The sequence below is a fragment of the Lupinus angustifolius genome, chromosome LG19, assembly GCF_001865875.1.
Source record: "Lupinus angustifolius cultivar Tanjil chromosome LG19, LupAngTanjil_v1.0, whole genome shotgun sequence".
Lineage (NCBI taxonomy): Eukaryota > Viridiplantae > Streptophyta > Magnoliopsida > Fabales > Fabaceae > Lupinus > Lupinus angustifolius.
This window is the reverse complement of record NC_032027.1, coordinates 7,226,348-7,239,955: the sequence shown is the minus strand read 5'-3', so window position 1 is coordinate 7,239,955 and position 13,608 is coordinate 7,226,348.

Here is a 13,608-nt window from a genome sequence, read left to right as displayed (position 1 = left end):
TAACTATATATACAGTTCATCATTTACCATTTATTTATACTAGTGTGTACAAGCACTTTGTGTCTGCCGACGAATATTGTGTGATACTATGTATTCAATTTTTATATATTTTATTTTTGTAAATTAAAATGTATTTGTTGTATTCGGTGTACTTTATATTATATTTTTGTGTGCTTAGGATAATGTTTAATTTAATGTGAGATATATGGTTAATTAATGTATTGGTAATAGTTGTTTATGATTATATAATTTTTTTGTAAAAATTAAATATGTTAAGGGCAATATAGGAAATGAAAATTACACTATGATGGAAATTATTTCAAGTTTTGGCTTTATATATAGTATAGATTATAATTATTTTTTTTAAGAGTTAATAATTATATTGAGTAAATGGTGAATGATCCATCTTTTTCTCTATCATTATTTTATTTTTGAATGAAGGAGTATGAGAAAACGCAATTTAGATATAATCATAGCGGTGGTGGAAATGTGGAATTCAGTGCCAGGAACAGATTGGAGAAGAAGGTGAAAATAAAATAAGTTATTTTCTCCATGCGTTTGATTTTTAAAATGATTTCAAATTTTAAAATTTATTATCCTAATTATAACACAACTCATTTCTTGCCCATCTACTAAACTACAAGATAGAACTTTGTTTGACACTAAAATATATATTAAAAAATGAAGTTAATTTTGGGACCTCAACTTTTTTATTTTGGATTACATGATTTTTCCAAAAATCTTATAATATCCGTAATACGATTTTGCTTCCCAATATCTTCTCTCACAACTCATTCATGTTCTCCGGTCTACCATCTTCATCTCCAACTAACTAAAGAAATATTTTCATATTTCATCTTTATTTTTGTTTGTAATTTTTTTTTGAGAAAAAATATATACAATAATAATTTAATTTTTTTATATATTGTTAGTTTATCATTCATCGTTAATTTTTAATCATCACATACTCTTCAAAAAAATAATACAAATAGATAGTAGATGATTGACTTATTATACATAATTTTTTATGATGAGAGTGCGTGAATATTACATTCTTATTTCTTCGATCTTAGTTGTGGTAGTGTTGGCAATTAGGGTCATTCTGTCTGTGCCCATGTAATGTCTGTCTAAATTAGGGCGAACATGAGCATGCATGTTTTTTAAAAGGCATAAAATATCAAGTCTTATTCACCCTAAACATAAGTAAGGTGGGATTGTGGGTCACCCTAAACATAAGCAGAGAGGGATTTCGGGCCGCCCTAAATAAAATTACGAAAATATATAATAATATATAAATGTATGTACACTAGTCATACAAAATAAAAACACATACTTTGAATATAAATTAGTAAGTTACCTGTGCGAATGCACGAGACAGTATCTTTTCGTCGCGTGGTTAAAAATACACATATTATCTCTATATTCATATGGTTAAGATCACATATATTATACGTGCATTCACATGGTTAATAACATACATGTTAGTTAGTGTATTCACATGATTAATAATATACATGTTACTTGCGCATTCACATGATCAAACATGTTCAAATATAAAAGAAAAATAAGTGACAATGATTTTATGAAATTTCCTATTAAAAATGTTACAAAGAAAACACTAACAAAACAAAATTGTCATAAACTCTTCTATGTTATATTCCAAAAATCATATACTTACAATGTCAACACCATTAAGAATCATATAACAAAATAATGAACTTGATATTCACTCTTTCCAAGTCAAATTTCATATAAATGATATGATTATTATACAATCTAATAACTTTCTCAAAACTCAACACAAATTTCACTAAGATAGAGGGGGAAAGTTGTGATACTAAAATATATGAAAACTCAAACAACTTTCAGGATAGCGGAATAAGTAATTTTTGTCCGTCAAATAACTCAATAAGTAATTTTTTAATAGAGTATGGTGTAAATAATTGATTTAGTTATATATGTTTAGAAAATTTATATTCATTCTTTAAAACTTATTTTATATAAGGTATAATTTTAAATTAATCTCAACCCGTATGTTTGATTACAAGGTGTGGGTAGACACATAATAATATCACAGAACCTTTTAGGATGAAATTTTTTTTAATGAGAAAGTGACATGTAGCAAGTGATGATATGTAATGAGTTTATTTTATTATATAGTTAATAAATTCCATAAGTAATTTCAGGATAGCGGAATAAGTAATTTTTGTCCGTCAAATAACTCAATAAGTAATTTTTTAATAGAGTATGGTGTAAATAATTGATTTAGTTATATATGTTTAGAAAATTTATATTCATTCTTTAAAATTTGTTTTATATAAGGTATAATTTTAAATTAATCTCAACCCATATGTTTGATTATAAGGTGCGGGTAGACGCATAATAATATCATAGAACCTTTTAGGATGAAATTTTTTTTAATGAGAAAGTGACATATAGCAAGTGATGATATGTAATGAGTTTATTTTATTATATAGTTAATAAATTCCATAAGTCATATACTTATAATGTCAACACTATTAAGAACCATATTACAAAGCAATGAACTTATATCAACTCTTTTCATGCTAAATTTCATATAACTGATAGGATTATTATCAACCTGATAACTTTTTTAAAACTCAACATGACTTTCACTAAGACAGAGAGGCACAATTGTGATACTAAAATATATGAAAACACAAACAACTTCTAGGATAACTGAATAAGTGATTTTTGATTGTGTCAAATAACTCAATAAATGATTTTTAATAGATTATACTGTAAATAAGTGATTTTAGTTATATATGTTTAGCAAAATTATATTTTTTCTTTGATTATGTAGTGTGGATATGTACATAGTATTACAATGGAAATTTTTTTAGGAGGAAGTGATATGTGACAACTTTATATAAGGTATGATTTTAGATTAATCTCTACTCATAGGTTTGATTATGTAGTGTGGGTATGTACATAGTAGTACCATTGAACCTTTTAGGAGGAAAAAAAAAGGTGAATGTGACATGTGATGATGTGAAAGGAGTTTATTTTATTATGTAGTAAATATCTATACAAATGTATTTATCATAATAAATAGTCATACAAATGAAAGAATACATACAAAATACAAATGCATATGTATATAATACATAATATATATAGTACATAATTTGCATATAAAATACAAAAGCAACAATACATATGGATATATGAATATATTTAATATACAAAATATAAATGAATATATAATAAGAAAATGATAGTATTTTCTTTCATTTGATATACAAGTTCATATAACAAATGGAACACACTTTCTCATATTTGACAAAATACATATACATTTTTATATTTGATGTTCAATACTTTCTTCAATAATGCTTGTAGGCCGACCATTTTGCTCGTTTGAAATATCTATGGGCGAATAAGGCATGTTGGGTGAACATTTTAAGGTGGATGAACTCATTTTTAATGTTTTGCTCGCCCAATAAATGCAGACGAGCCCCATTAGTTTTGCCGAAATTGCTGATAGTAATTTTTTTTGGTACATTGGAAAACCAAAGACAGAAGAAGAAAAAGGATTACACCAGCAGAGGCATATCCATTTGAAGAATGGGTAAAGCTCCAACAGGAGGAGAATCCCAAAAAGTAAGACCCACAATAGATCCCATATATAGCTTAGACATATAATCAACCAACAAATTTCCTTCTCTATATATGTGATGGAAATTAACATCCCAATCTCTCTAGAGCAAAACACTGATACTATGCAGCACCGAAGCAATAGAGTTCAAGCGAATCTGCATCTTCTGACTAATAATTTGAATAGCTTCAAGACAATCACTTTCCACAATGACATCTTGATAGCCCAGCTTCCAAGTCAACTCAAGCCCATGCTGAATGGCTAGCAACTCGGCTTTAATAGGAGTACCATTTCCAAAATTACCACTAAATCCAGACATCCAAGAGCCATCATGATTGCGAACGACGTCACCTCCTTTGATCGAGTGGTCATGAAGGTTGTAGCTACCATCCACATTCAATTTTACTCTACCAGGCTCAGGACGACTCTAGTATATACTAGGAACAACTTCATTAGAAAAAATAGTATCAATAGAGCACCAGCCTCTATTGTCATGGTGAACATTCTGCGAGACATAGGAGATATCCTAAAGCGTATTATCGAAAATAGACTGGTTCCGCCACCGCCAAGACCACCAAATACCCGCTAGAAAGAGACGCCCATTAGGAAGTCTAGCATGAGTCGCCATCCAAGAAGTGAATGATTGATTATTCCAGAAAGTGTTTGTATTGAAGTCTATCTGATGCCAAAGAAGAACTGAGTCCCTGCAATATCTGAAAGTGCAAAGTAAATCTTCACGAGTAGAGTTACATCTCCTACACATAGGCGTGGTTGACATATGTCTCCTGAAACGAAAACAGTTAGTAGGTAAAGAATTATGAACACAAAGCCAAAGAAGAAACTTAACCTTTTCCGGTACATGGAGTCTCCAAAGCCAACACCAATGCCAATTGGAAGAGTTTTGAACACCGTTACTCTTGATCCACCAATAACCCGAATTTGCCGAGTAGCACCCAGAAGCATTACCAGTTCAACACCAACCCCCATAACTGAGAGGAGAGGTCGGAACCAAGATATTAAGAATAAAGTCTTTAACATGAGACGGAAGAAGAGTGTAAAGCAAGCTAAAATCCCAAGAAAGATCTCTCCAAAGGTCCTTGACCCGCAACTGAGTATCCGCAATGTTAACAAAATCCACATAGTGACAAAGCTTTCCTCTACCGTCCAATTATCATACCAGAGAGATTGGTTACCATCCCTAAGTTGCAAGTTAAAGCCACTACTCAACGCAGAGGTAGCTTTTATAATACCACCCTTCCAGACCGAAGAGAATGTCTGCTTATTAGGAGCAAAGAGGATACATTGATCACCATGGTATTTATCTCTCAAGACCCTGCACCAAAGTTTGTTGCTCCCCTGTAGTAAGTTCCAACTCAACTTACCAAGAAGCGAGATGTTAGCCGAACGGGTGTCACGAATTCCAAGACCACCAACTTTCTTATTATTAGTAACAACTTCCCAACTTACCAAATTCATGCTCCGCTTATTAATATCACCACTTCAGATAAAATTCCTAGTCATTCGATCAATTTCGACATAAATACTTTGAGGAAGCCACATATTCTGCATGATGTAAGTAGGAAGCGAGGAGATCACCGATTTGACAAGACAAATCCTACCTACCTTGTTGAGCAGATTAGACTTCCAAGTACTCATTCGACACTGAATCTTTTCAATTAAAGGATTAAACACATATTTATGGACCCTGCCTTGGACTAGAGGGATTCCTAGATAATTACCTTGGTTAGAAACAAGCTGCGTCCCACACGTTGCCATGAACATGCGTTTCCTCCTGTTTGAAACAATTTTAGACCACAAAATTTTTTATTTATCAATATTAACTTTCATACCTGACGCCATGCTGAACTCCACGAGAGTACTAGATAACAGATTAACCCGAGTCTTAGAGGCTTTGCAGAATAAGAGAACATCATCAGCAAAAAGTAAATGAGAAATAGGAGGCCCACCTCTAGAGAGTTTAAGGGGCTACCAAATACCCAAGTCCACCTTTTCCTGAATAAGAAGAGAGAGTTTTTCCATACAGAGGACAAACAAATAAATAAGGGGTCACCTTGACGAAGACCTCTGGTTGGACTAAAAGGATCCAAACGAGAGCCATTCCAAATAAGAGACATGCAACCTGATCTAATAACCACATTATTAAGCTGACCAAAGTAGGGGGGAACCGAAAGTCATTTAGAGTTTGTTCTAAAAAATCTCAATTCAACTTGTCATAAGCTTTTTCTAGATCAACTTTAAAAGCCATTAGCCGCTTCTTTTGTTTAGACTTATGAATAAAATGCAAGACTTCTTGGGCAAGAATAACATTACCAGAAGATCATCGACTAGGAATAAAGCTATTCTGAAGAGGGCCAATCAGGTCCTCCAAGTAAGGCATCAATCTGTTCACAATCACCTTAGTTAACACCTTGTAGGCCACATTACATAAACTGATAGGACGTAGCTCTTTAAGGGAAGTAGGAAGATTCACTTTCGGAATAAGAGACATGCAACCTGATGTAATACACCACATTATTAAGCTGACCAAAGTAGGGGGGAACCGAAAGTCATTTAGAGTTTGTTCTAAAAAATCTCAATTCAACTTGTCATAAGCTTTTTCCAGATCAACTTTAAAAGCCATTAGCCCTTTCTTTTGTTTAGACTTATGAATAAAATGCAAGACTTCTTGGGCAAGATTAATATTATCAGAAGATCCTCGACTAGGAATAAAGCTATTCTGAAGAGGGCCAATCAGGTCCTCCAAGTAAAGCATCAATCTGTTCACAATCACCTTAGTTAACACCTTGTAGGCCATATTACATAAACTGATAGGACGTAGCTCTTTAAGGGAAGTAGGAAGATTCACTTTCGGAATAAGAACCACAAGGATATCTAAGATATGATGGTCCGTGAACCCACAACGAAAAGCATCTTGCACCATTTTCAAAATATCCTTACCTATAATCTGCCAATATTATTTGAAAAAGAAAGGTTGAAAACCATAAGGACCAGGAGCTTTAAAGGAATGCATAAACATAACCACCTTAGTGACCTCGTCTAAAGTAATAGGGGCAACCATATGATCAAAACCAATAGTAGGAAGAATCAGGATGGTCACTCTACAGAGATCGAGATTAATCTGACTATCACTATAGAAAAGAGACTGAAAATAACAGTTAGTCCCTTCCTTCATAATAACAGGATCCGTAGTCCAGTTACCATTCTCAAGGAAGAGACCATGAATTTTATTCCGTTTTCTCCTTACAATAGTTTGAGTATGAAAAAACTTTGTATTGTGATCTCCAAATTTAACCAATTGTTCTCTAGACTTTTGAAACCGCAACATATCCTCTTTCCTAAGGATAGAGTTATAGTCTTTTCTTAGTCGGGCCTCGAATCTAATAAGTGATGGATCATCCGAATAATCCAACTCATGTTGCACCCCACGAATTCTAGCTTCTAGTCTCCTCTTCCTCCTGAAAATATTGCCAAACACATTTTTGTTGAAAGACAAAGACTCTTGTCTTACTTTAGTAAGTCCTTCAACAACATCATTATCTGCAGAAGTCCAAGCATGATTAACCACGTTAATAAAGTCTGCATGGGAGGACCAAGCAGCCTGGAACCGGAAAGGTCTATTAGAAATAACCTCCCCTATACCACTACAACGAACCAAAATAGGGCAATGATCAGAGTGAAGTTTAGGAAGGTTCTCAACATAAGCTTATGAAAACTCTCTACGCCAACTGCAGTTAGAAAGCGCTCAGTCTAAACACTTAGAAATGCTCTTGCCACTTTGCTCTCTACGAAACCAAGTAAATCTACTACCAATGGCCCCAAGGTCCATTAAACCACAAGTTTCTGAGGCTGTAGAAAATTTAGTAGCCCTCTGAATCATGTAGTTACCACCTCTAACCTCTGAAGGATACAAAATCTCATTACAATCACCAAGAAGGAGTCATTGAAGGCTAAAAGAATTCCTCAACACCACCAAATGATCCCAAAGAGCTTCTCGTACATTTATAAACAGACTGGCATAAATAATAGTGCAAATCCATTCACTACCTTCATTCTCCATCTTAATGGAGATAGCGTGAGGGGAAATATCAAACACCGTAGTAGTCATAGTATTCCCCACGCCCAAAGAACCCAAATACCACCAGAGTGACTAGAGGCTTCAACAATCCCACAAGCTTCAAAACTCAGCCCCTTCCAGAAGCTTTCTGCATAATTAAAAAGACAATGAGTTTTCACAAGAATAATGATAGAAGGGTTATATTTCCTGATAGAAGGGTTATATTTCACAAGACAATGAGTTTTCACCAGAGTTTTCACAAGAATAACGACGACCATCTTTATTTATGGCCCCAAGAACGTTCTAAGAAATAATATTAAATTCTTGAAAACCGATCATTAAGAAACTTAAATAAGGTAGAAAGTAAACCAATAAGAATAACTAAAAAAATAAGACAAATAAATTAATAATCCATGAATAGTTCCTTATTTCCATGAGAAGCCTCATGGGTAGAACAAATATTTAGCATATCCTCATCTTGGTTACTTAGCATAAGAGAAGTCTTGAGATAATTAGAAGGCCCATGCAAATTAGCATCTAATTCTCCAACACCATGCAACGAGGGGCCCATGAGGGAGACATCAACCTTAGCTGGCCCATAAGACATATGGGCCTGACCCAAGACGAGAGGTTTCTGCCTAGTTTCACTACAACCATTAATATGTAGGCCCATTTTACTTATTGAATTATCCACCAACAAAGAGTTTTGCATTAAAGGCAATAGACTTTTCCCAGCCCGAGACGCCTGCATAATAACTCCAGTCTTGCTAGTCGTTGGGCTTTTAATGCTACCCATAATGAATGGTTTAGAAACCTGAGCATTAATTCCTTGGTCCCATGCGAAAATAAAGGGACACAATCAAGGCTAATATAATGAATTTGGTTCCCACGTGGGACTTGAAGAATTTCAGCCGTGGACCCCTCTTCTAGATTCAAGGAGACTTTGTTCTTCCCTTTTTGAGAATGTGATGCTTGTGAATTTAAGGTAGGAATGCCCTTAATTCCAGATCTCAATCTCTTCTGATTGCCAACTTTTTTGAACTCATGAGTGTTCTTAATATATTCCAAAGTTCCTTGACCGTTGGGCATGTCTAAAGAAATGGTGATGATCCCTCCCTTAATAGCATTAAAGTTACCTGGTTGAGATTTTTTTGGTAACTTTTTCTTCCAAGTAACTATCAGTCAATCTCCATAATTATCCATTGAATTTTTGTCATTATGAGTGATTGATACTTGCCCAATTAGTTGTTGCACATTCGATGAACCTGGACCAATAGCTGCAGATTGCACATTACTAAGTTCCTCAGTTACTTTGTTGTTTGCATCCGACAACACCACAACTGGTGCAAGAGAACAATTTCTGGTAACATGACCATAACACCCACAATTCTTGCATATGGTGTAGAGATTTTTTTAACGGTCTATATTTTAATTATTTTAATAAAATAATATTAAAAATTATCAATCTTCATTTCACCATTATATTTTAATATTGGATATTTCAGTACTAAATATGATATATTGGAATTTGGTTTGTTGAAAGTCATTAGTGAGAACTTATGAGTGTGAAATCTAAAAAACTCTCAAGTTCCAGATAGAAGAGTTTTGAAAAACAATTCCTAAGTCCCACATTGGAGAGATGAGGAACTTATAAAAAATTTCATGTTATAAATATAGGTCTTCTCCCCTCATTATAACGCGCCCCAAGTTGAATGCGTTTTCATTCAACTTTTTCTTTCTCCCTCATATTTTTTGCTGACACATTTTTGGCAAACTTCTCCCCCTTTCTTTCCGTGACACTTAGAATTGGTACAAACAACCAAATTATGGGTATTTTGAGAACTGACACTAATAGTCAGTATTGTGGGAAAATAATTTGTACATGTAGCCAAACTGTGGGCATTTTGAGAACTGACACTTATAGTTAGTATTATGGGAAAAGAATTGACACAAATAACCATATTGTTGGGATTTCAAGAATTGGTAGTGGTAGTCATATTATGAGAATTTCAAGAATTGACACTAATAGTCATATTGCGGTGAGTGTATTCGAGATCGGTTCTTACAATGCAGTAAGAATCTGATAATAGAGATATGGACTGTTTTATCCTGGGGACGACATGGTTGATAGTCTGCTTACACAATTTGGGCAGTGTCACAAAACGTCTTAAAAAGAGCGACCTGGTCGTCACTCAGCCAGTAAGTATTATTTCATGTCATTTAGAATTGTTGCAAGCAACGTAGCAACATGATCTCAACCCTTACTTCAAACTAGACAGTATACATAATACATATTATTCCAATCACTTCATCACATCACCGACTCATACATACATGGCGATAATGAAGGGGTGTGAAGTTTGAAAAAATGGAGTTTTTCTATGTGGTTTTAGCCTTCCCTTGGTTTTAAAGACAAAGACATGGAAAGAGATGAAATGAGAGTAGTCTAGAAAGTGAGATTTTGATTCATTTGATTGAGAAGAGAGAAGAATAAGAACACATATGATGTCCCATAAAATGTATAATTGCTTATGATTGGTTGAAAAACATAGTTAAGTTAAAAGTTTAATAATTAACTATTTTACTGACTAATTACAAGCGTTGTTACACTTTTTTGTGCAAAAGACACTTTTTGGATAGGGTAAAAATAAAGTGAGACCCACAAAAATTCTCTCTCACCAAATATGATGAAAAAGTTGAGGGAAGAATATTTGATTGTATGAAATGATAAATAATACAATTGAAAACCATTCTTTTTTATTTTAAGGATATTTTTATTGTTTAAAACATATATATTTTCTCTCCTCTCAGTTTTTAATCAACTAAGTAGAAGAAAGAAAGAAGAAAATATAAATTTCTTTTCTTTTTATATATTTTTTTCATACCAAATAATATAAAAGTTCATTTACTTTATCACTTCTTTCTTTCTCTTTATTATCTCTCATATTTTTCTTCTTCTTTTTTAACTTTCTTTCCTCAACCAATTAAAACATTAATGTAAATGATGTGATTTTTATAAAATACTAAAGGTAAATAAAAGTCAAATGAAAATAAACAAAAAACGATCATTGTTCATTATCTATTTCCCTCCATTTTTGTCACTACCTATGACACATTTGTCACATAAACCTTTATTGTTATTGATATTATCATGAGCACAATCATCATTGCTATTGTAATCACACATCTATTATTGTTATTATTGTCACTATCATTATAAGTATTATTTGTGTAGTTGTGTACCTTGACAAAAAAACATATAAAATTATTTTTTGGTAATATTAAGGGTATCCTTTCATATTTTAAATAAGGAATTAATCATTTTTTGGGATATATGACTAGTTTTCTTAGCAAATATTGCTCCCATGAAATGAGTAATTGTATTGTAACTCAATATCAAGCACGCAGAAATCTGTCTTTCTAAAGCAATGTGACACTTATAATTAATTAATCATTAATATATTTTCTATAAGCAATTAATCAATATGAAACTTGTGTTATTAGTACAAAATCAAATGTATGTATATCCTCCACATTTAGAAAGAAAAAAGATAGAATATATGATCCACAATAATAATGAAATAATGTTGCTTTACTAGTAAACATGATTTGTAAATGAGAGAAAAATTATATATATTAATGATATATGAGTTTTATATAATACTAAAGGTATTTTTAAGTGGAAGTGTTATTTTTTGCTTGTATTGGATTGAAAACACCAGTCCTTTTATCACGAAATAATGTTAAGAGATTGTCAATATATATTATTAAATCAAATTAACTTGAAAAAAAGGAGGATACAATTGTAAGAGTTCCACTCCACACCGAGGTAGATGCCTAATAAGTTGGGGCGGTTTACGATGTGTATCCGGTTTGTTTTCGACTTGAATGCTCCTAAGCAAAAATGGCTTCATTTAACATGGAAAAATTAGGACCACTAACATAATGTTAATCATAATTGTAGGATAGATCGTTAAAGTAAGATCTTGCTAAATTCAGGTGCATCAACAATGACGTCAAATAAATTACTAAAAATCATTGTTACGTGCAACAAATGAGTGACATTGGCCAAGAATATCATCATCAAAGGGTTGTTGGTGCAACAATTAATATTGAAATTACATTCTTTTTGGTTGAATTACACAAGAGTTAGACATGTTAGGTTGGGACATGAGAGCTTGAGAAATGAGTGTCTCAGGTGCGGGGAATGGGGAAGAATATCTAACATGTTGGATATTTTGATCTAGTGATGTTAGAACTTATAAATTTCTAATTAAGGTGAGCATAGTATATTTTATACAATGATATCAACTATTTATTATGGGGTTACATGTTATATTATAAGTGATCTAATTACTGACACCCCTTAGATTTCTAAAAGCTAATAACAAATATGGGCTTAATGGGTGGATACTCATCAAGTTAACCCATATGGGATAATGGGAACCCTATAAGTTAACACATCAGGAAGGTTATGGTCCCCAATACACCAAATCAAATTTAGTTTTCTCATCTCCCCATCAGAGTGATAACGCAAGTCCAAGAGGAATCAAAGATTTGGTTGAGGAAGACCATCATACCACAAAGTCTCTTTTTAGAAAAGTGGATTAAAGGAGCACATCCAGGAACATGGATTCAGGTATGACACTGCACCATTTGATTCATATATGTGCGTGAGAATCATTAAATTTAAGATCCTACGATTGGTATTTCACCAATCATAAAGTTAACAATTGGTATCAGAACATGGTTCTGAATTTTATGATTCTCCATTAAGGGTGTTTTCCCCCAATCTTGTAAGAACCCTAATTTTAATTTGGGGTTTATTGAATTACGCTTCCGCTGTTATGTTATAAAGATTGGGAATTTATGGTTTAATTTGGGGATTATTGAATTATGTTTCTGCTGTTATGTTCTATCAATTGGGAATATGCAACAAAATAGGTTTTTTTTTGTTCTCTGTTGAATTCAATTGAAGAAAAAAAAAACTTGTTGAATTTTGAATTCAATCTCCCACCTACACAGTATTTGAATCATTATATGTTTGTGTTGTAATACATCAATGACCGTGGGATAAGAATTCACTGTGTTAATGCAACTTGTGCACTAAATAAACTAGTTTATCATATTGATCATTATTTAGTACTGTGAGACCTTGGTGAGGTGCTTGATTACAGTTTCAATAATATGTTAATATATCAAGTTCCTTTTTTATTGCATCTTGTTTGTACCTAAGGTTACACTGCCCTGAGATACATTGATTACGATTGATCTATTGTGTCAATATTGATAGAATGACAACCTCAGGAATGAAATTGAAACAGAATTATTAATGTATATAATGGTATTACGCACTGTGCATCACATTTGTGTGCAGTGAAAATATCAAGATGTAGTTTTATGGATGACACTATTTTTTATGGTCTCATGCACTGTTTAGTGCATTACATTTTTTGTGTGGTGAAATTATCATATTTGTTCTATAATAATTTTGTTCTGTGATAATTAAAATGTACATACTTTAGTGACTTATATTGCTATTGCATAAAGGAAAGTGTCCATATTCAAATGCTTTCTTTGCATTGTTTCTTTAAATAGCTTGCACTGTTTTGATTTGAAATTATACGAAAAGCAATTATGGGATAAGATTTGGTAATCATAAAAGATATCAAATCTGGAGGTTTTAATTCCAAGATCATTAATTTTTAGTAATGGACCCATATTATCTTAATTTTTGTCTGGTAATTATCTAGGATTAATGGATGCAGTATGTTGCCAAAGTAACCTCTATTGTTAGAAATTAATTGAATTACACAGATGAGTATGAGATTATTTATGCGAATTGTGTTCGGCCGAAAGGAAGACACAATTTGGCAAAATAATAACATACATGTAATGATAAATATGTAACAAT